Source organism: Accipiter gentilis, chromosome 29, assembly GCF_929443795.1.
Source record: "Accipiter gentilis chromosome 29, bAccGen1.1, whole genome shotgun sequence".
In the NCBI taxonomy this organism is placed as follows: Eukaryota; Metazoa; Chordata; class Aves; order Accipitriformes; family Accipitridae; genus Astur; species Astur gentilis.
This window is the reverse complement of record NC_064908.1, coordinates 17,381,885-17,404,927: the sequence shown is the minus strand read 5'-3', so window position 1 is coordinate 17,404,927 and position 23,043 is coordinate 17,381,885. Positions and strand designations below refer to the sequence as shown.

General features: G+C 52.4%; 1 protein-coding gene across 1 annotated transcript in view; it reads left to right on the top strand.

The window, feature by feature from the left end:
- The first annotated feature begins 11,093 nt into the window (after nt 1-11,093).
- Nucleotides 11,094-23,043, top strand: part of VAV2 (vav guanine nucleotide exchange factor 2) — a 462,631-nt gene continuing 450,681 nt past the window's right edge. Inside the window, exon 1 of the mRNA XM_049833042.1 lies at nt 11,094-11,112. The gene's annotated coding sequence lies outside the window, so the exon portion shown is untranslated. The remainder of the gene's footprint in view (nt 11,113-23,043) is intronic.

Here is a 23,043-nt window from a genome sequence, read left to right as displayed (position 1 = left end):
GGATGCCAGCCCTCGTGTAGCAGCAAAAATACCTACCGCAACTAACCCACCCCAGGCGAAGCCAGGATGGAGCTGATCGCACATACCGAAGATGAAAAATAAACCTCATCAATGCGGGAAGCAAATCCCAGAGGGGAGGGCACATCTCCAGTCTGCCCGGCCACCTCTCCTGGTCCAGGGTCCTTTCCCACCGCTGCCCTCCATCCCTTGGTGACCAAGCCAATACTGAGCTAAAACATATTAAACATCCCAACAGCCTTGCAGTCCTATCGTCCAGGGCAGTGGCATCCCCGGTGTCTTCTGTATTCTTCAGAGCTACCGTCTCCTCTTTAATATGATCTATTTTGAAGGCCAGATAATAAGGCCATTAATTTTTTGCCTCATGCTGTGAACTAGTTAATGGAACATGACAAGAAAACAGTGTTTCTTTCCTGGGAGTAATTATTGTTTGACTTTAAGTCTTTACCTACGGCAATAGCTGTAAGGAGAATAGTCCCATTAAAGGCAGGTGGGGACTCTAAATCCTTAGAAATGAGGACCGTTTTTTAACCTGAAAGACATCATAAATGACCACAGCCAGGCCAGTTAATTTATACCTAAGTTCAGAACATTTAATGGTGCTTCTTTTCATCGCTGAACCAGGCACGCAGAGACACTAATAGCTGGTGTTTTCCCACATTGCACCTCTTCCCACACCTGGAGGCAGCCCGGCCATGGGGCTGAACGAGCAGGAGGCAACAAACTATTCCTCTGTACAGGGACATTCCGGAGAGCTGCCCTCTTACTCTTTCCAAGAATCCGTCTTTTCCAACAGCAAAGACAACATGTTTCAGGATGAAATATTGTCCCCAGGTGAGAGTAACTGCCCCTTTCCTCGGCCGTGGCAGAGGGTTGCATCCTGAGCTGAAGGTGGTGTTCAAGCATGTGTTTATATTTCAAGGAGGAGCTTAGTTAAAGCCAACCACATGTGAAAGCACCATCCAGACAAGATGCACGGAGCAGTCAAGGCCTGATTCAGAGCCTGCTGCAGTCCCTGGAGAAGATCACGCTGCCGTTTGGCAACACGTGGACCTGGCGTCTGGCCGTGGCCAGCAGCTCTGACTGATATCAGCTGGGCTCTGGGGGCATTGCACGGCCGGGGGAGGGCTGGGGGGGTTCCACGTGGCAGTTTGCAACGGCTGCCGGCAGTGCAAGGCCAGCAAGCAACACCCCAATGAAAGGGATTTGGAAAAAAAGCTTTAATAGAGAGAGATGGATGGGGGGAAATGGTGAAGAAGAAAAAGGATGGAGGAGGTGTGAGAGCAGCAGGCAGACATAGAGCCCTGACCTCGAGGCTGCATCTGACAAATACTTTGCCTTTACTTTCCCTCCTCGCGATCGCAGCTGCCTGCTGGAAAATCCTCATCAAACAGAATTAATTTGTATGGGTTTGCTGTATAGGGTTATGAGCGCTTCTCCCTCTGGTTTATTATTGTAGGGTTGCTCCCGATTGCTAGGCTACGCCGTGTTGCTGTTGGCGCTGAGGGAAGTTGGCTGCGCCGGAGCCCACATGTGCGGTGGTAGGTGACTCATGAGATCTGGACCAAGCTTTTCAGGCTGCCTTTAAAATTTCTCAAGAAGAACATTCCCTTCTGCTGAGGCACGGCCCCGGCCGCTGCGGCTCTCCGACAGCCTGCACCGGCAGCCCGGGCGGGAGGGATTCTCGGGCAGCCCCACTCGGGATCCGAGCACCCACACGACTCGCAGATCTGTGGGTGAAGAGCCCTGGAAGCACTGCCCTGCTCCCATGCATCCCGTGCCGGGGGATGCTGCCGGACAGGGTGGCGGGGGGAGGCAGGACCCTGCAGCACTGGGGCAGCCCCACTCCTCACCCAAAGCCCCTGGGGTGCAAAGTCTCATCACAACGCCTTTCCCAAGGAATGCTCAAAAAATGGTTGCAGTGCCGGCAGATTTCCCTTTTTGGAGCAAGCCCCTGGGGGATCTCTCACTAAATATTGCTTTCTGGACAGACCATGCTCCGCCATGAATCAGCTGCTCTTTGTGTGCACAACCCAAACGCATGCTTTTACCATTTTTGTTGATTATTTGGATGTCGCTTCCTCTGGCTCTTAGCACCCGAAATGGTGTGGTCCGAGCGCCTGCTTTGAACTAGCAAGTGCCAAGAGTGATGGAGTCTCCACGGGTGAAAAAGCCACCCCTGGGGACCCATGTGCCCCAATGTCCCGGGGGGCCGTGGGGAAGATGGCTTTCCCTGGATCCAGGGCCAACCCCGGGGCTGGGCTGCAGCTCTGGGAAGTGTGTAGGAGTTCAGGAGTTCAGCCACGGCTGATGTGAAACGTCTCCAATCTGCAAAATTGGCCCGGAGAAAGCCATGTCCCAGCCATTGGCTTCTCTTTAAAGTCAAAATCCCAAGGGCGGATAACAAACTCGGAGTCGACCAGCCCCTCTCTGGACAGGGTTTACACTGAACTGAGCTCGCAGTCGAGAACCAGCTCAGCACACCTCCCATCTCCTCTGTTTTAACAACGTTTTGCTCCAGAAATCGAAGAGCTACAAGGAACCACGGCTCACTGACAGCTTTGCAGATTTACTGGCAAACACTGACCTAAAGCCCAGACCTCTGCATCTCGCTTCCCCACTTTGCTCCCCAATTTTCTGCAGCTCCCCAGCCTGCAGCTCCCGGCAGCCTTCAGAGACACCGAGTGGCCACAAACTACATTACAGGCAGACAAAAGCCTTGTAACTGCAAGTGTCGTGCTGGAAGACGGTCTTACCTCTTGTCCCTGACCTTAGAAGTCCTGGCATGTCTTTAATTAGCCCCTCATGTGCCTGCTGGATCCCTGGATAGTAATAAATCTGGGATTCCATCTTGCACAGATTTAATAAAAGGAGAAAGGAAAAGGTGTTCCTTAGGAGTCACCCTTTAATAGCGACTGTTTCTGGGACAGAAACCCCATTTTGTCCCAGTTTGTGTGGCACCTTGCAGAGGGTGCTCTGCTCTGCACCTGGGTGCTGCACAGCAAACAAGGCTCATGAGAATGGCTGGATAGCAACTGGCAGGGGCTGTATTTTGGGGTGCATTGCCCTCTGCTCTGGGGATGCGAGGTCCTGCTCCGATCCCACATGTGTGGCTCTTTCCAGCTTACGTTGAGGAGCTCAGAAGTGTCTGGGGTTGCAGTGGTGCGCAGAGGCAGCACCAGCATGAAGGGGCACAGAGGTTACAGAGCAAGACTGAAATGATCTATGTTTCTAGTTTTCAGCCTAGCTTTCTGCAAATACAGTGTTCAGACCATCACCTTGCCTGCATAGCTGTCAACCCTCCTCTCAAACCTCCTTGCCAACTTCTGCCAAATTTGGATGAGGCCCAGAGGGCCAAGGGGAAGAGTTTTGAAGAAGTTTCACAAAAACATGCAGCTGGATAAATCCAGAAGGATCCTGCACCCACCCCATCTTGGAGAGCCAGCCGGCAGGGCCAGCACAACCCTACGAGCCGTCAGCGATCCCCCACCGCCCTGTTCTGGGGCTGGGCTGGCAGCCAGGTGCTCAGACATGGCCTCAACCTGCCATCTAGTGTTTTCCTCCAGGCTCCAGCTGCCAGAGCCTGCGGCAAGCAGAGAGAGGCACAGCCCACGGTTCGGTTCGGTTCGAGGCAGGAGGACCCGTAGCAACACCTCCAGTGGGACCCCCCGAGACCAGTGGGACAGGAGAGTGCTGCCCGGCTCCCATCATCAAAAACAGATGCAACACCCTGGGCTAGACCCTATAAAACCCCCAGTGTAGCACCTGCAGGCAGTGGTCCCCTCCTGGTTGCTCCTGAGGCTGCCCTGTGCCTTTCCCAGGTGTGCAGGCAGCTGCTGGGGATGCTATCTATGTCCACCTCCTCCCAGTTGCTCTCTGGCCAGGACTGGGCGCTCGCTACGTGTCTCACACAGTTGCAGCTGCTGGAGCTCAGCCTGGGAATGTCTCACACCCATGGCCGGATAGAGCGGACAGCCTGCCAGCACCCCGATTTGCTCTGCAACCTGCAGCACTTCAGGACTGGGTTTGCAAACTGGGCTAGGGCCAAGCCTGAAGGTAAGCCTGGCTTTGCCCTGGCATTTGCAAAATGCAGGCTAGGCACTGTCCCACCAGTTAGCCCCCCCCCCCAGTCCGGGCAGCCCCCGCCGCGGAGGGCCGAGTCCCCGGCTGACCTCACTCCAGCATCTGGAGCTGCTCGAGGCCGCCCAGTGCTGCAGCTCTGACAGCAGGACCCACATCGACACGCTCCTCCTTGCTGGGCTTCTGCTCTGGTTCGTCAGCAGCAGAGCGAGCAGACAGTGGGGTCAGCAGGGAGATTAAGGACGTTTCAGGGCTGCAAGGAGGTTTTGCTGTTCTTTTTTTCCTTCCTTTTTCCAAAACTATTTTTTTTCCCACAGCATAGCTCATCTTTATCAGCAACAAGAGCTTGACCGTCACTGCTGGTTACCCCCACACACCTCACAGCTCTCCATTGCCTTCTGCTGTCTATGTCCCCAAAAGCCAGCAGCGAGATGAGAACCCCGATGCGGTGCATATGTGATGGGGACATCTCAGAGAGACATCCCCTGCCGCAGACAAGGCTGTCACCCATCTCAGGTTGCTCTGGTTCCACCGAGCACGTATGAAGACATCACGCTAATGCAAAGTGCTGATGGGATAAACCAGGAAATGGCAAAAATTGGAGCTGATCTGTGAAGCTTGGTGGGTCTGGGCATCAGATGTTAGAAAACCAGAACTTGCTGCTGCTCCCGTTTCAGGCTTGACCCAATGTTTCTACCACACGCACAGCAGGAAAGCTCCTAGGAAAGCCTCTGGCAAAGCCACAGCGTGTTTTCCCCTGCTGCCAGGGAATAAATCCTGGCTCCCAAGTCACTCTGATGGCTTATGAGCTTGTCAGTGTGTGTATCAGATACTCGCCCTTTTCCTTAAACTTTGTTCCCAGGAATCTCGGACACAAATTGCTTATGGTTATGAAATTGTCCAGATAGGATTTTCACATAGCTCTGCTGGGCAAGTGCCATACTCCAAGGAAACAGAGCATCCAGCTCAGCCTCTGGCTTAAAACTGTTTACAAAAAAATCAGCAATTTTGAAAATGGAAAGATTAAATTAGTCCAAACAAAAAGGCCCACTCTAACCACTGCAGGCTGAGCTGGAATGATGCCATGCAAACAGGGAAGGGGTGGCCACAGCTATTGTCAAGAGTCAGATGGAGCTACCAAAGAAAATAACCAGGTTATTTCACCCTTTGAGGATTTCAGGGTTTGACCCCAAAGCAGATCCAGGTGGACATCATGGTATGCAGCCCTCGTGCCCTCGCACCGGGGTTCCTGCCGGCACTGCCTCCAAGGCCGGCAGAAAGGTGACCCGGAGGCATTGGGGCGAGTGGTGCCACGGCATCCCCAGCCCATGGGATGGGGTGGGCAGGGTCGGGACGGTGGCACCCCCAGCCCTTCTGCAGACGTGCTGCTTGGTCTTGGGGACAAGCTGTGGCCACATTCACCCCCTGTCCCCAGAGGCAGGGTAAAGCGCTCGGCTTAAACAGCTTGGGTTAAGGGAGTTAAAAAACAAAGCAGCTTTGGGAAAACAGCCTTTCCTCCTCTCTGTCTCAGCTTCCAGTTGTTAACTTCCCTTTCAAAATGTAGAGGAGTTTGACATCAGGTGGTAAATTATCCCGGACTCTTTAGAATAACAGATTACTCGTGCTTATAAGCCACAGTGGTTTATTTGTTTTGTAAACCAGGGCCTCTCCTGCTGCTCCAGCACACACTCTCTCCCCGAGCTGAAATCCAAGCCCTTTGCACCGAACAGAAGCACTATTCATTCCCCTGCTCCATCAGCTCAACCCCCTTTGAGAATCCCCCTCTGGTCCCCCCGTGACCACCGCTCACACAGACACCGAGGTCGGCGTTGGGCAGGCAGAGAAGACAATTTCGGAGGCTCACAGATGAGGCTTGGCACAGGTCTTTTTGGATGTGAAGCTTTTCCCCTGCCCTCCATCCTAGAATGACGTCTTGTCCGTGGAATGCCTGTGGGCTTCCCACTGCTGCCTGGGACCGGAGCAACCCTCCATGGGCTCGAGTACTGCACCCTACGCTTGGTGCCAGCTGCTGCTGGCTGGTTGGGGACAGAAATGACACGGCAGCCGCTTGTATGTCTCCAAATTCTCTACAAAACAAACAGGCACAAGGACGCATCTCTCTGGCTGATAACTATGATACAGAGAGGAGAGCTTAAGTCAAAAAGCCATGGTCATGGGCAAGGACATGGACTCTTGGTGTGTCCCAGGGCCAAAGGGCTTTGGGGCAGCAAGGACAAGATCTTGGGGGGACAGGGAAGCTGAACATCTACAGCACACAGGCAGAGGGAACGCAGCCCGGCCAGCCACACTCATGCTCCAGTGCTCTTAAAATGGAGAAGGAATGTTTCATGCCAAGTCCACAAGGCCAAGGGTATTGAATGCCCCATTTTAAGCACGACAGCTAGCACTGCCTCGGTCCTCCGTGGAAAAGGCAGCTGGACAAAGCCCCCTTGTCACCATGCTTTCCCTTGAGAAACAGATGGCAGGTCATAAAGGAGGAATAGCAGCTTGGCAGGAGATAGAAATCAAAACCAAATGGAAAGCAGCCTCTTGAGAGGTGTTCCCCTCCTCAAATTCCAATAGGAAAATGTGCAGGCAGGCTCTGAGGTGGGCTGTGGGACACGACAGACCGAGGCAAGGAGGACATCCCTGTCCTAGAGGCAATACCCAGGGCAACAGCCTGGTGACCTCAGTTCAGCAAGCGCTCCTGTTGTTTCCCTTCTCCTCCTTTGCCTGCACTCAGGACCTGACGTAACCAGCCCAAAGAGCATAAATATTATATAAAAATCATGAGCTTATTTGCCTATTATCTCCAGTTCACTCTTCAACTTTCCATTGCCTCCATAAAAGTTTCCTCCAGAGGCCAGCAGGTTTGATGGAATACTTTGCCTGGCCCTTCCCACCCATTGCATCAACGCCTTGGGGCTGCACAGCATCACGACATGGCACAGACTTTCTGTGCGATTAGCTGAGAGCCCAGCTGGGCTCAAGATGCACGGCTGAGCCACACGCTATCCCAAATGCGTTCCAGATGATAGCAGAGCGGCGTGCGGCATGGTCCAGCTTTGCAAGGCTGCTAGAGCAACACCTCGTAATAACTCTTCACTGGCCAGAAAAGTTTGAATTTGGGGGACATTTCTATTTGGAGGCCAGACTCTTACTCATTGTGGGGCCTGCTGGAGACCTCTCTACCAATTTTTTGGTTAATTCTGCTGCTTGGGAAGGGGCAACGCCACTTCCCAAAGGGTTAGACAGTCTTGATTATATCACATGGTTTACAGGAACGACAAGAAGCCCCGATCATGGACAAGGCTGCAAATTCAGGAGATGTCAAGCCAAACAGAAAATACCAGTGAAGGCGGTGCCTTCACCCGCGGGGCTCTCCAGGGTTTCCTGATGCTCTGCCAGCTCAGGGCAGGGATTTCTTTTCCCCACCTGCCCGCTGGTAGAAATGAACTCAGAGCTGACAACGTGCCAGGACCGGGGCTGCAGCTAAGCAGAATTCAGCTTGGCAGTGTCAGCTGAGACAGCAGCTGAACCAGCCCTGAGAGTCCACATTAGCACGGTGTTGGAGTCCCCCAAAGACCCAGCACCCAGACCCAAAAGAGACCTTCTCCCTTGGACTTCTGTGTCCTGGTAGGGCTGTACAAGGCACCCATTCACCCATAACCTCCTTATTTCTGTATTCAACAACACCCACATTTCCCCACTTCTTTGCAGGCACGTATTTGAGGGCCATAACTGTGTTTTATGGTCTCCCCTGAGATCCCATTCACACTAACGCAGTCCTGCTAGCAAGAATGGATCAGGCCTCATACTCACCCACGTACTTTCTTTCTCCCCAGTGTTACTTTCAGCTTTCTGAAATGGATGTCTCCATCCCTTTCAGCTGCTCGGCTGGAAGGAGTAATCCATACTTCAGCAGAGAAAGCGGGTTTCAAAGCGACGAGGCAGACGTCCTAGCAGCAAAGTGTTTGGCGATAAATGAGCTGATCTCGTTGGAACAGCAATGAGTGAAGAAATGGGTGAAAGAACATTAACATGAATGCCACATAAATGTCAGCCCCAGTAACGCTGCTTTGTCAAGGATATACTGAGAAACTTCTGCTACCTGGTCAGATAATCACTTTCTCTATTAACAAAAATAATAGGTCAATGTCCACCTTCCTTTTCACTTTCTAGTGCACTCAGTGCTGCAGTTTTTGGAGGTTTTACTCTCCCAGCACCCCGCAATCTTCCTCTAAATGCCGTCTGTCACTTCCCACTCAGCCTGCCACAACGGGGCTTGATAGCTTCCCACAATGGAGTGCCATGTATCCGCGCTGCTTCCAGGGAAGGGGATCACCGGGAAGCGGCAAGAGACAAGGCACGACCTGTGAGGAGCCTTTTCTCCTGGAGGAGGGGAACACTTCGCATTGAAGTTCCCCAAAGGCATTTCAATCTCTCGACAAGGAAGGTCGGCAGGAGTGGGCGCAGAAGATGGGGCTGTATCTTTGCCCCACTGCAGATTTCCTGAAGACTCTGACAAGTCCCCTGACTTTCCTGTGCCTTTAGTCCCCTCTAGCAAATGATGCTCTTTAGGGAACATATGAACTATCGCTCCTGTGCGGCAGAGGTTTCCTTGCCCAACGTTTGCAAAGAGCAAGTCCCATTTCCAGACTGTCTGACTGGCCCTAACGATGCCCACGAATTAGCCCTGCCTTGGCTGTGTAATCTTCCAGCAAGTGCTCCTTTAGCCCCAGCAATGCATGACTAAACCCCAAACTGCATCTGCAAGGCTGAGGCAAGGCATCCTGCAGAGACTACCTTCCCGAAGGCACCCTCTTCCCTGCAAACCCAAACCATCCCAGAAACGGCATTTCGTCCCAGCTTTACAGCTCCGGTTACAGCCCAGGATCCGCAGTCATGACGCACCGTCGTGGTCTCCAGGGCCACGAGCCACAGCTGAATTTGCAATCTGAGCAGGAGAAAGTGGGGAAGAAAGGAGGAGTTTGTTCCCTGTGCAGCTGAATGAAACCTGTACCGTTGAGGAAAACCACACAAAAATGCGATGATTGCGCTGAACGCAAAGCCACGTGAAAAGCTCATTCCATTTCTACTGCTCATCAGCCAAGCAGCCGAGACATTTCGAACGCTTGTGCCTCCTCAGAGGTTTTGGTCTACGTCGCATTATCATGCAGTCAAAACCAAAACTCTCGGGTAGGCTCTTTGCAAAAAAAGGAAGGAACTGGCTTAAATTAAATGGCCCATCTCGCTCTGTGAAACTCAACTGCAAGAAACCATGTGAGTTCAGCAAAAAATCTGCTATCCACACGAAGCAAATACAAATAACCCGCAGAGCAGATGGGAGCAGCTGTCTAGGAAAATTTGTGCTAATTGTTACTTTGCTGGAGAATCCACAGCCTCAGCTGTGCAGTCTGAACTGCTACTAAAGCATGGGCGCTGTGCAAGCTCCGAGAAACACGGTGATCAGCTCTGGTTTGCTTTTGGGAAAGGAAGAGGGGCAGGAAGGCTGGGGGTAAAGATCTGAACCCTAAAATTAGCAATGCTATAGTATGAGGAAGCAGAATGAGCCTTTAGAGACCCAGGCATGGAGAACAGCGTGCACGCCATCCTGACAGTGCCATCACCACCATACCCAGATGCCACTTGTTGGTAAGATATGACGTGATTTATTCCAGTGACACTTGGAACCATGTATTTGCTGGCAGATATCAGACATCTTCAAACATTTCCTCTCCTGCTTTACCCCAGAGGGAGAATGGAGACAACCTCTTTTCATTTAGCTTAGAGGAGTGTTCAGTACAGGGTTTGGTGGTTCGGGTCATCTTTAAATGGGATTAAAGGGTAATTACAAAGTTTGTCTCTGCTTCACAGAGACTATCAACCGTATTGGGCTGTAAGTGCTGCAGCATGGATGTGACTGAGCTCAGGCTTGGACTGAAGACTGCCGATGCAGAGGCCAGCAACCCCCTGCGTTTGCATCCCTGCTCTGCACAAAGCTGCCCTTTCAAAACCAGTCTTCAGTTTTTAACACCCCGAAATCTCTGCCCAATTTGCTATATTATCCTCCATCACATTTACTGTCACTGCGGAGGCAGGAACTTCAGCACAGCCATGGTGGGAAACCCATGTGAAAGAGGCAATGAAATTGCCCTGGCTTCTTTCATTCTCCAGGCTGAGCCAAGAGCTGAAAGCCGGCAAACCTGGGGAGCTTCAACCTCTCCACCAGCATTTTCATACTTAAGTGGAGTCACTGACTCTGTTGGGGTTCACTGGAGCTCAGGAGAGGGAGATATTATGGCCTAACGCAAACGGCACAAAGAAGACTGAACATAATTAAGGCCCTAACGACAAATGTTGGACTTGGGTTTAATCTGCCAAAAAAATCTCCTTCATAACATCCCTGCAGAGGTATAAAATGCTGAGCAAACCTGGAAAAAAAAAGATAGTGCTTTTCATTTCCTAGACTGATTTATGCTCTACAAACAGTATCACATGCTGTCGCTGACAATTTCATGCTGACTTACTTACGCTGCCTTCCCGACATAACGATACCTACAGATGGGAAGGAGATTTGGTATGCCTCAAAAAGAAGCAAGGGAATATTTCTATTTGACAGCTTGTTTTCTTTGGTCAACGCATTGAAGGATTTTAGTTCATTATTTCATGTCTAGGCTCAGTTTCCAGCCACCAAAGGGACAGCTGAAGTCGTGAGGTTAGATAGAAACTGAAATACTTTTCCTGATTTCGCCTGAGCAAGTGAGCAAGATGTGCCTGGGGACATGGAAATGAATTAATTGCTGTAATCTGAGTCCTGAAGTCCTTGAATGAACATTTTAATTGGGTTAAAAAAGGGGGAATTCAGTGCTTTACAGCACTTTTTGAGCCAAATGCCCTAAGCTACAAGGCACCCGTGGGTGCTCTGCTGGGGCTGCAGCCCCGAGGGACCATCTGGGGAGGAGATGCTGGTGGGAGTGGATGGAGGAGGAGGAGGAGGAGGAGGAAGAGGCAGTAGTACCACAGAGGTAGCAGTGGGGATGTGGCTGACAGGGACCAGTGGCTCTGGCTCCCAGTGCTGCCAGGGCTCCTCCATGTACTGGGGGAGTTTAGCCAGGCATGTTGTGCAGTGCCCTCGCCTTCACCCTACCTGCCTAATATCCATTCATGATTTAGGATTAGTCTTGGCTTCAAACAGTGAGGCTAGAGCTGTAACATGAGCTGAAATAGCACAGGGTAATAGCCTGTGTAAAGAATAGCAGTAAAGTAATAATATTTTCTTCATATGGCGATTAGGAAAGCAAAGGCGGGTGTTGGGAGAGGGTTTGAGGGGGTCGGGTATCTCCAGTTCAACACCCAACTGATGGAAACTAGTGTGACTCAGGTCCCTAAACGTCTTTTCAGGGCCGTCTCTGTGTGTCTGTGACACAAAGGACATTTGGACAGCAGAATCCCTTGCAAATAGGGGCTGGAGGAGACTGGCTGTGAGGCCCCATAAGCTGTAAACACTTGAATTCTCATTTGCATTCCTGCCTCCCCCTAAGGATTTGCAAAAAGCCAGCAAACCCTTTCAGGATGCCGAGAGCATCATGTGCCGGGTGTTTACGGTGTATTATCGAAAAGCCTAACCTGCAGCTCTGCAAACATTTCAGGAGATGCTATTTACTGCCACCGCCAAAAAATCTTGTAAAGGGTTCAAGACGTCATCCCATGGACAGTGTTAACAACTTGAAAAGGTCAGGCTAGTAAAAACATATATACACAGGACAGCTGAGGTGTAAATTGGCTGTGCGGATTGCATGTATAAATGGGGCGTTCAACGAGCACGGCCACCTTGAAAGCACAAAGCAGAGACAAGAGCCACGTTGTGCTGCAAGGCGAGGTCACGTCCCGGGACCTGCAGACCTGATTTCTTCTCCTTCTGCTGAGGGCTCTGCAGAATGAGTCTTGGCAGAGTTAAAATTGGCCAGTCCCAGCTGCTGCGCTCATCCTGCCTTTCTGTAGATGTTATTGCTCCTGGAGCAGGAGGGACCCAGAGCCTGAACAGGGCTTGGTTCAGCATCCCAAGGATGCCCCTCGCCCCCCCTCCCTCTGAGAGGCTTTTGCGTGTGCCTTTGCTTAAATCCAACTACAACTGTTAATGCGTCTATATTTGCAGTCCTGATGTATTTGCTTTCCAGGAACATTTGTGTTTTGTTGTTTCCAGTGTGCGTGGAAATTAGCTTTTGGCTTTGATAACCCATAAAAGCAGCAAAAATCCCATTCCCTCGGAACAAGCCTCACCAAAGCTGCTGGAGCGAGTGGAAGATTTGCATTGGCTTGAGTGAGCTTTTAATGCAGGCCTGGCTCTCGTCTGCAATCATGGCACACTTCAGGGCTTAGGGAAAGCAGCTCCAGCCAGGCTGGCTGGACTTGGGCTGCTTTGCTTTGCTGTGGGCTGTGTGTGCCACGACACAGAGTTGCCGGCGGCAGCCTGAGAGCGGTGCCAGGGAAGAGCTGGGCTCTGTAGAAGTTCATGCTCCATTTTGAGTGATTGCATTGAGAAGGATGTGCACAACTCACTAGATAAATGATGAAATGTGGACCAAATTGCTCAGCCCCAGAGTCAGGACAGAGAAAAAGGAAAATCAGGTCTTTAGCATTCCCCAGAAAAGTTGCTTCTTCTTCCCGTGCCTCCCCTTTACTTGCTGCCTCTCTTGAAAAAATGGCAAGAACATTGAGGTCAGCGATTCCAGAAACTCAGTGTCCATTCCAAAGGGACTTTGACCTTGTCTTAGTGTAATAGCAGAAAACTGAGCAAATAATACTCATTGCTGCAATCACCATTCTAATTAAGATTTAGCTAGGTGTAAGACGAAGATGTAGTGTGGAGATTTCCGCAGGAACCTGGCTGAGGCTTAACTCCAGCGGGCTCCCCTTGGTCTTTCGATCTGCATCTTGATGGGAGGGGAACTCAAAGCAAGAATTCAGCCCAAGAGCTACATTTTGCCAAGTTAGAAAAAGAAAAATGTCGCAGGAAGCAGCTGAACCTGAAGTTGTTACTGTGGAAAAGCCCAAGGCAGGATCTGGGGCTGCCCCATGCAATAAATGCATCTTTCAGCTCCTTGAGGTGGATCACAGCCACGCGAGCCGAACGGCTGGGGGCTGCAATGCCCAGGACTCAAAAGCAACAGCTTCCAAAATGAGGTGAGAGACTTCCAACTCACCTGCTCGGGCGAGGTTTTTCCCTTCAGCTCTTCCCAAAGCAGCTGCACAACTGCAGCAGAGCTGATCCGCTGGTCCCCCTCGACTCCAGTCATGTACAGACCCATTCCCAGGGGACAACCAGCCATGCCTGGACCCATGTCTACATGCCCACAGGCCCGTGCTTAACGCAGGAGGATTGCCTGGGACCTGGGCAGGGAGCATTCAGCCTCTCTGAGTTTTGTTCAGGTTCAAATGAGAGGAAAGGCTGCATATTTTAAATGCCTGCAGATTAAAGGCTGCTATTTGATTACCTGCAGAAAAGCTGTGTTGTTGGGATGTCTTTCACAGCAGTGGAGCACGGGGGGATGTCCGGGATGGGGCAGGCACTGCTGGCTCCCCTCGCACATCCTTCCCCTGCGTCCCCACGCCCAGCTGGCTGCCTGTGAGCTGCAGGTGGGCCCTGAGCCGAAAGCCAATTCCAAGGTTTGCAGCTGACTCCGGTCTCCGTAAGGGGCTGAAGCAAAGTCCCAGTTCTCCAAACACAGCTTGTGATGGGAATGTGGGGATGCATTTTGGTGTCCGGCCATTTGCCAGGCAAGAGGGACATCCAAGGGTGGAAAACAGTCTTTCACTTGTGTGATCCAGCCCTCCAGCTGTTCCAGCTGCCTGGAGATTGCCCACAGCCTCCTTTCCTGCCGGCCACCAGCATGCACACACAGGTACTGGGGTATCTCAGGTGCTGCTATGGGTACACTGGCTCCCTCCCCTTATGGAGAGGTTGAGGACAGGATGAGCTTTCCTCCTCCCTTCACCTCCAGGCAGTAGTTCCCTAGTTTGTGACTGTGAAATAAAATCCCTTTTGCTGCAAGAAAACCAGGAAGGTTTCCCAGCATCACCCAGAGGGACGTCCCCTCCTACAACCTTCCTACAACTCTCCCACCATCTTGTACACTTGTGCTGTTCATGCAGACCTGGGGAAGCTTTAATCTGCAAAGATCTTTCCCTAGTAAACAGGGAGCTGTAAAAAGTCTCCCACAGGACAAATCCCTGAAGGACGGCGCTTTGGGAAGCTGGGGAAGCAGCATCTTTAAGCTCTGGGGAAATCAGGCTAGAGCTGATCCTTGCACAGAGCAGCACAGTTGGGTTCGCTTTGCTTTGATCTCCCCCATCTTTGGCTACTCCAGGTTTTACTGGGAAATGGCTCTCAGAGAGAAACCCAAGAGCTCGGTGTGCATCTGCTCAGGAAGCTCTTAATCAAGCTGGGAGCTTTCCCAGGCGCTGAGCCACCCCCACGAACCGGGAGAAAACTCTCGCAGCCCGGCGTGGGCGCTGGCCGCAGGCAGCCGAGGCCAGAGGCTGAATCACGGTGGTACCAACCCCCCTGCAAGCACAGACGGCAGAAACCAGAGGGTTGAGTCCCACCTTGGGATGCTCCCCATCACTGCCTCCTTTCTTTGCACCCAGAGGCATCCCGCACCCTGCACAGCCCCAGCACCCAGCAAGACATGAGAGCTGTGGGAGCTGGGCAGAACTGGGCAGGAGTAAGGGCTCTGATCTCATGGGAAGCTGGAGGGAACGGGGAGCATCGGGTACTGCTTCACCTCCCACAGTCGTCCAGGGCCAGGGGATGGGCTGAAATACTTCTGCACAGCCCCTGGCGCAGGGCATGCTCCCCCAGACAACGCCGGGTACCAGGCTGCATGGAGGCTGCACCCTGCGCCGGGGCAGGGAGAGATCTGCTCGCCGGGTACAAATCATGCCGTGCCACTTGCCCACAGGCCCAGAGAGCAAACTTCAGCCCAGTTTACAGCATAGTCGTCGTCACGGGGTCCTCAGGGTGTCCCCTCCCTGAGGAGGCAAGAGGAGCCCAGCCTTGCTGCTCTCAGTGCCCAGGACGTGCCTCGGGCACATCTCGAGCACTGAGAAGCTCAGAAAATCTGGCCCCTTTCCCAGAATCACTGATGGTTTCCCTGACTGACCTTGGGCAAGTCATTTAATTCTTCCACTCTCATTCTCTGTCCAAAAAACCTAAGATAATAACACTTCCTTTTCCTGTCTATTTACACCATAAGCTCTTTATGGGATCGCTCTGGCAGCGTGCAATTGAGAGGTGTGTGCCTGTGGCTTTGCTGGTAAGGAAGGGCAAGGTGATGTCTGCCACGAGCCCTCCTGGCCTCAACGAAAACCCACCCACAGCCTCCCAGTGTCCCTGGGGATGCTCATGACCCACAGGAGGGAGCAGACTCTGCAGGACCTGGTCCCTCAGGGGGGGCTGGCATCCCCCCACGTGCTCAGGGCTACGTCGAGGCAGGAAAGAACTGGCCTCTGGGTTGGGTGGCCAGGAATTTTGGGGATGGAGCTGGGGAAGAGGGCTGCCTCTCCGTGGCCCCCATGACTCCCTCTGATCCCTGGGGTTTATGAACTCCCTGGATTTATCACCAATTCCCTCTGTACAGCCAAAGCTCTGCCAGGATCTCTCTGTTGTTTTAAACTGCAAAGCAAAAAAAAGGCTACAAGCTGATGGAGAGATGCCAGGAAAACCCCAGGAGGGCTAATCTGCGGCAAAACCTTCCTGTACGTGAGCTGATGGGCTGTTTCTGACTCCAGCCCCGGGGGGAGGCACAGAGGGGGAAGCACTGGACAGGCAAGGAGACCCCAGGCACCACAGGCTGGGGGTCTCCAGGCAGGACAGACAGACACCAGGCAGGTTGCAGACAAGGCAGACCTATGAGGAGGTTTTACTCAAGTTGGATGAATTTTTCCATCCCTCCAGCATCAGGAAGGAGAAGGGAAGGCAGCACAGACAGGGGTGTTTCACCACCATGAACCATGGAGCACTTCAGCATGGGAGATCTGCGATAAAGAGAGGCTATAGAGCATCCCCCATCACTCCTGCCCTGCTCAGGGCTCCTCCAAAAACCCCAGCCACACAGACCAGCAGCCTGGCCCAGGCCTGACTGGGACATGGGGATGCTGGGGACCATCTCTGGAGCTGCCACAGCCACACACTGCCCTGTTCTGTGCCCGCAAGGCCACGCTCTGTCCCACTGGTGTGATCAGGAGTTCACTCACATCGGTGTTTCCACCCAGGCAGGGCAGAGCTTCCTCCGCATTTGATTTTAGGGGTTTATTACTTCTCCTGACAAACTGGTGAAACTCAATTTTTTTTATTGGATATTTTCCTTCAAACAGTCCTGGGTTTGTACTGAAATAATCAGGGTGTCTGTCTTCAGCAACGGTGAGATAGGAAATTCCAGCTGAGCACCGTTTTCTGAGGTTCAGCAGCCAAAAGATTAGGAAATAATCCTTTTCTTCAGCCAAAACTCCTGGAGAATCTCCTCTGCCCTCATTTCTGATGAGGAAACACACACACACTCCCCATCTTTAAAAAGAGACTTTTACGTGGAAGCTCCAGCAGCGCCAGTTTCCTCCTCGGTGTTAAATGCAGAGATGTCTACCCAAGCCGTGCCATTTCCCTGCCACTGTCCCCTGCCCCGTGGGAAGAAGGGACACCCACACCACCCCAGAGGCTGATGGGCACCTTGCATGGGGGTAACCACCCCAGTCCCACCCTGCGAACGATGCCTGGGGTTGGCTTTCTCCAAAACTACTGCTCCAGGAAACCCCGAATCACTCAAACTTTCATTAACAAAAGCAAGTCACTGACATGTCCTCACATCAGCTGCTTAATTGGACCCGCTGGGATCAGGAGCTGTTCATTAAAAGAAAAAAAAAAAAGGAAAACACAAATTGCTTCTTTATTCACAGCCAAGGAGCAACCTGCATATTTTTCTAATACCTCCGCTCAGTTGCCAGCTTCCCCAGCATCAGCAATGGTGGCTCTGGGCAACTTCTTTTGGCACAGGATTTCCCCTCCCCATTCACACACCTGATTTCTTGCCATGGGAACTGAGGTGGGGGGAAATTTTTTTATTATTCCCATGACTATTTTATGACAGTTTAACCCCTGTCAGCTGAAAGCCCAGCTCTCCTGCAGCCTCCTGCTTTTTCAAATGGAAAGTCCATTAAATCTGACAGCAACATCTTTATCCTTTCAAGTGGCTCTGTCCCAGTGCCGGGCTCCAGGCTCCACACAGAGACACTACATCCAAACCTCCCAAAACTGGCCCAAGAACCAGGGTCAAATAGGCAAGGTTAGCTGGAAGTTGCTTGAAAACAGGAGTCCTCGTGGTTGCTAAACTGGGATCAACAGCTCCTGCTTACCCCATTCACCAGCTGGGCTTCCAAAAAGTAAATAGTCCCTTGTCAGTGAGAGCAAGAAGAGCCCAGCCTGGGACATGTCTCGGCTGGGAGCAATCCAGCCCCAGTTCTGTCCATGGGGATTTCGGGGCTCATGGCAGAAGCAGACTGCTCAGGACAGAGGAGGTTCATTTGGATAGATACAGAAGGCATTTCCCCCTCTCCCAAGGGACCAGCAAGGCACAACCAAGGCTAGGAAAGCAATAAAGAAAAAGCCCATCTGGATGGCGCCCTTCTTCTGATTCATAATGTTAAATAAAATGCCAGAAACTGATCTCTTTTTTTTTTTTTTTTAAGCAGCCAGTAGGTCCTTCATATTTTCCCACTTACATCATCCAACATGGTTTGAATCTACAGTGACTGGTAAAGCCTCAAAGGCATAATTGCAGTTGTCTTAGGAAAGTGAAATCATATGGTGTTCCCAAGATCCCCTCCCCCTTGCTTTTTTTCTTTTCTTTTCTTTTTTTTTTTTTCTTTTTTTCCCCCCTTTTAATGTTTCTCACTCGGCTTCCAGATGTTTCCTGAGGAAAAAAGAAAAAGAGCAAGAAGCAAAGCAAGGCGGAGACGAGGGTGCTGTAGTGGAAAAGGCCACGTGGCAACGAGAGCTCCCCGGCCAAAGGAGGGGAGCGGTGAAAGCCGCAGCCTTCGTTCAGAGCAGCCCAGCAGCTCCCCAGCTCCTGGGGCACAGCGACCTTGCTGCCTGTGGGCCTGACGCTGGACCACGGTCTCCCATCCCATCCCATCCCATCCCAGTCCTGCTGGGAGCTGGCCCAGCCCTTCCATCACCAGGCTGGGAACTCCATAAAGGTCCTGAGCTGAGCAAGGGGTGCTGAGCATCAACGTATACCTTGGGCACAGTCTGCCTCTGCATTTGGGACATCCCAGAGCCATGAAGAACTTCTTGCAGCCCTACAACTCAGATCAGGCTCCTCACCTACCTGTCGCCCTGTATAGAAGTGGTGACTCCCAACTGGCCTTTGCCAGCCCTTTTCTGACCACTTTCAGGACTTCGATAAACCACAATTTCTATGGGTTTCCAATGCCTTTGTGGTGGTACTTCCACCCACCCATAGACCTTTAGCTTAGGGGGTGAGTTTGCACGTAGAGACCCTCACATGAGGCACTTGCATCAGTTTTTTAAAGATGCCGAGTGCTGCAGGCATCCAGACCCCACTGACCCTCGCGTATGATGGAGTGTAAAAATTTATGATTGTGCTGGAGTGCCAAATGGACTTTTAGAGACAGTGCCCTGCACGCTGACACCGGAGGAGCACCTCTGTCGCTGCGAACAGCCTCACTACAAGCAGAAATGCTCACGCCACAATTTAGGCAAGCACAGCCTAGGCATGGTTTCAATTAGGGCTGTAATTTACTGAGCTGGCTTGGAGGAGGGTAACACAAACTCCAAAGGAGGTGCCTGAAACCCTGCCTTCTCTCCGACGAGCTCCCTTTCCTTGGGGAAAGGGAAGAAGGAGTCACACCCTGCTGAAAATGCCTCTTTCTTCCTGCACAACCCCTGCCGTGCTGGGACAAGAAAAGCTGTGGTCCCAGAGGATCAGGGATAAAGTCCACCAGCAGGGCAGGCTGTGCTAACCCCACCTCATGCCTCTCCCTGCCCCGTGATGGGAGGAGAAGCCACAGTGCCCACAGAAGGAGGTGGCGAGGGGTGAGCTCCGACCCCGAGGAGGGGAGGGCAGGGAGCACCGTCTGCGGTAGCCCAGACCAGCCTTGCCTCCCTCCCCAACCAACAGAGAAATCCCATCTGCAAGTGCTTTCCTGCAGCTTCGTAGTGGCTGTAAGAAAGCGGCGGTGGCCCCGTGCTGCAGGAACGACCTTCCCCTTGAGCTGACAGAGCAAAGGGTGCAACAGCGCTCTCGGCACTATTCTCCTGCAGCACGCAGGGGGCTGCAGCCCCAGGAGACCACCAAAATGACACGACTTGACCAGCGGGCCTGGCACAGTTGTTAGGGAACGAGGCAGGTACAGTTTACCAGAAATGAATCAAGCACTTCCTAGGGACTAGAGAGCTCACCAAACTAGTAGCATGAGGGGGTGGGAAGGGATGCAGCCCAGCCAAGAATTGTTGAGAGTCTGGGTCAAACACATCTCTGAATCAACTTAAAGACCTCAAAATGAAGTCATAACCAGTGTCTTCAGAGTATCAGACTCCTAATAGTGAGGGGGTGGTTTCCAGCCTCCTGTTGGAAGTGCAAATACAGCTCATCCAAACCCATTCCAGATGTTCTGCCTTTGCTGGAGAGGAGGGGGGTACCATAGCTGCAGCCTCCTGGGTCTATTGCTGAGTTGGTTTAGAAACAACAGTGAGGGCAACGCATCCCGTCTCCCTGCTCAGAACAGGTAGTAGGCTGTAGGGGTGCTTAGTGGTGCAAGATGGTTGTTTTGTGCCTCCCCAGTGCGGGCCCAAAAAGGGTTAAATGTAATCTGCATGGGAACACATCTCATTAGCACAGAGCCAAGGTCTGGGAGGGCTCGTGCTTCGTCCCACAGGCAGCGTTTGAAGGGCCTTCTCTACCCTCAGCGCACAGTTTACCATTCCCGGTGGAATAGAAATCTAGCTCCACCCAGGGCAAGAATGAGACCTGGCTGGAGGAGCTGGAGTAAGAAAAGGAAATTTGGCCTCTAAAAGATTGTCTTGAGTTTCTAGATAGTCTGTACTTTGGCTTCTCAGCCTAGGCCAACCAGATGTTACTATCACAGGCCGCTGCCCCGCTCCACGCCAAGACCTGCCTGTCCACTTTTGACACAGCCACCGCGTTCTCCCGTGGAGAATTCCGCGTGACAGAATTCCCTCGGAATGGGCATCTCGGTCCGCACACCGCGCAACACCCACCAGCTCGGGGGTTCGGATGGTGAAAAAGGAAAGAAATAAGGGGCAGAGGGAGAAGGAAACGTCTGGTATTCGGGTCTGGGAGCGGCGGAGTCACAGAGGCAGCTTTAGCAAAGGGCTCAGCCCTCCCTCTGTCACAGCGTGACTTGGGTTTGGCCCCAGTTTCACCCCCTTTCCCCCCACTTCTGTCCTCCTGCTCGGGTCCCGCCTTCACACAGACACGCGTGGGTGCCTCCCCACCGCTGCTGACCACCGCCCCCCCCCCGCCTCGGGGCAGAGACCGGGGAGAACCGAGAAGGGGAACGGGAGTGTTCGGGGGGAGACCCCAGAAATGGCGGGAGGGGCTGAGGGATGGAGGGGGAGGGACTTGTTGCCAGCGCGTTGCCAAGGCGACGCGCGGGCGCAGCCAATGGGAGGGCGCGGCGGCGGTGGATGCGCGGTGCTATGGCGCCACCTGGTGGGCGCGAAGGGACGCGGCAGCGCCGGAGACCGCCCGAGGGGGGGACCCGGACACCCCCCGGCCCAGCCCCGGTAACAGAGCCGAAACCCCGGGGGATCACCCGCCGGCCCACGCTGAGGCCTCCCCACCTAATCCTGGGGCCTCTCCGGTTTGCGAGCTAAAGTTCCATCGCGGCTGGTTTGCATCTGCGCGATGCAAGAGCGGAGAATGAGAGTTATGGGAGCGCTTTCGTCTTTTTGGTCTTGATAATCGCAGTGGGAACCTAAGGTCCCAAGTTGAAAAGCTTTGCTTTCTCGCGTAAACTCGCCGTCACATTAGCAAGCCACGGGCTTCCTCCGGTCCTCCCCAAAACTGCTTTGCAATGGGTGCAAGCTCTAACTTGTTCACACTAGGAGACAAAGCTGGTCAGTGACAACTTCCCGAGAAACCTGTCCGTAGCTCTGACTTCTTATTCTGGTTCCTAACACTGGTTTCCATAATCTTATCCTCTTCAGATCATGCAAATCTTGTAAACACAACAGGTCCAGGGGAGGTTCCCTTCCCTTATGACACCAAGTTGATGTGACGGATTTTCCTTTCAGGTTGAATTTTTCCCATGGGAAAAAGAAAAATGCTGTTTATTCAGCATTGTTAGGAGTGGAAATAGCTTCGCCCACACCCTATCCCCCGTCCCCAGCGTTACAGGTGCTAGAACCAAAGCTCTGTGGGAGAGGAGTTAAACTCTGCAGCACAAGGCATCAAAAAGTTTGGCCTTTCGGCAGAGAGCATTAGTGTAGTTCAGAGCTGTTGCAGGCAAAGAAAACACACCTTAAATTGTGAAATCTTACTGGTGGGAGATAATTGGATGTGTATCTACGGGGAGGTGAATGGCAAACCAGAACTTTTGAGCTCTCAACCAGAAGCCTGCTATGCACAATCTGCAACCAGTGCAGGCTGGTTGTAAATTTTGAGAGAAGAAAGTGGAATTTCCTGAATGCTCCAACTAATAAAGAGCCAAGAGACAGAACCACTGATTAGGAGGCTAATCACACATTGTGCTCCTGCAAATAGACTATTTAGATCAGGAAAAAAAATGGGGACTTACATTTCTGGAGAGAAGACGAGGCCAGAAAGAAGGATTCCTGAACTGAAAAAGTGGTTTTGCAGAGAAGTAGGGGGCCTGGAAAGAAAGGAATTTCCTCGTGGCTGGAGGAAACATCCCGGGATTGGTAAAACCCTGGAGATGGGGGCGATGCGTGGATGCAAAGGCAGGGGATGCTCAGGGAACTTGTCCGCCCGGCCGAGCCGGGGAACAGAGCACTGGGGGGAGCAAGTGTGTCTGTGTGAGGGAACCGAGGCAGGGAAAAGCTCAGGTCTGGCTGATAGACGAACCCCACAGCATCCAGAGCCACTCCGGGCTGTCCTTTACTCTGGCTTGCCCATGACAAGGGCACTTGGTGTTGCCATCCCCCCCTGGTTTTCTCCCTCTGGGCTCAGGATCTGGGCTGCAAAGACCTTGTGCCGTTTCCTACTCAGGTGGGGAGGCAAAGGGCTCCTCTCTTTGCTCTAGTTTCTCCTCCGACCCTTTGTCCTGGCTCTCTGCCCAGCTCTTCCACCAAGCCCTCGACCTTCAGGTCACTGCCCAAGTGCCCTCTCTGTCCCCAGGGTCTCTCTGCCTCGCAGGCCAAGCGCTGTGACGGAGCGATGCTCCGGTGGGACAGATGTAGCAGGTACCACCACCAGAATCCTTTCAGCAGGGTCTGCCCCTGAGCCCCCCACACCTCCCTGTGCTGTGACAGAGGGCATGTGTTTATGGGCCAGCTCTCTGAACCAGGGCTTATTATGGAGATGCTCAGGCTGAGGCTGCAGAATTAGTCTTCAGCCTTTTTAGCTCTTTAGGACCCGGATTTTGACTTTTAAAACACTTCTATAACACTCTATAAATAAATCACATTCTGTGCGCTTGAGTCAACATTAGCCTAAAAACCACCCTCCTTATAGCTCATGTCAGGCAAATAAGACAGGCTTGATAACTGGAGAGAGTGATTTATAAAGGCACCATATGGGAGCTTGTCTAAGGATTATAATTGATTAGTGAGCGGCAGAAATATTGCCGTGGTATGGAGCATGAGTGTCTCAAAGGTTTAGCTCCTTCAAGGGGCCTGGTGCTACAGTGATTCTGGCGTTCGTTCCATGCTGAACCCTGTAAAAA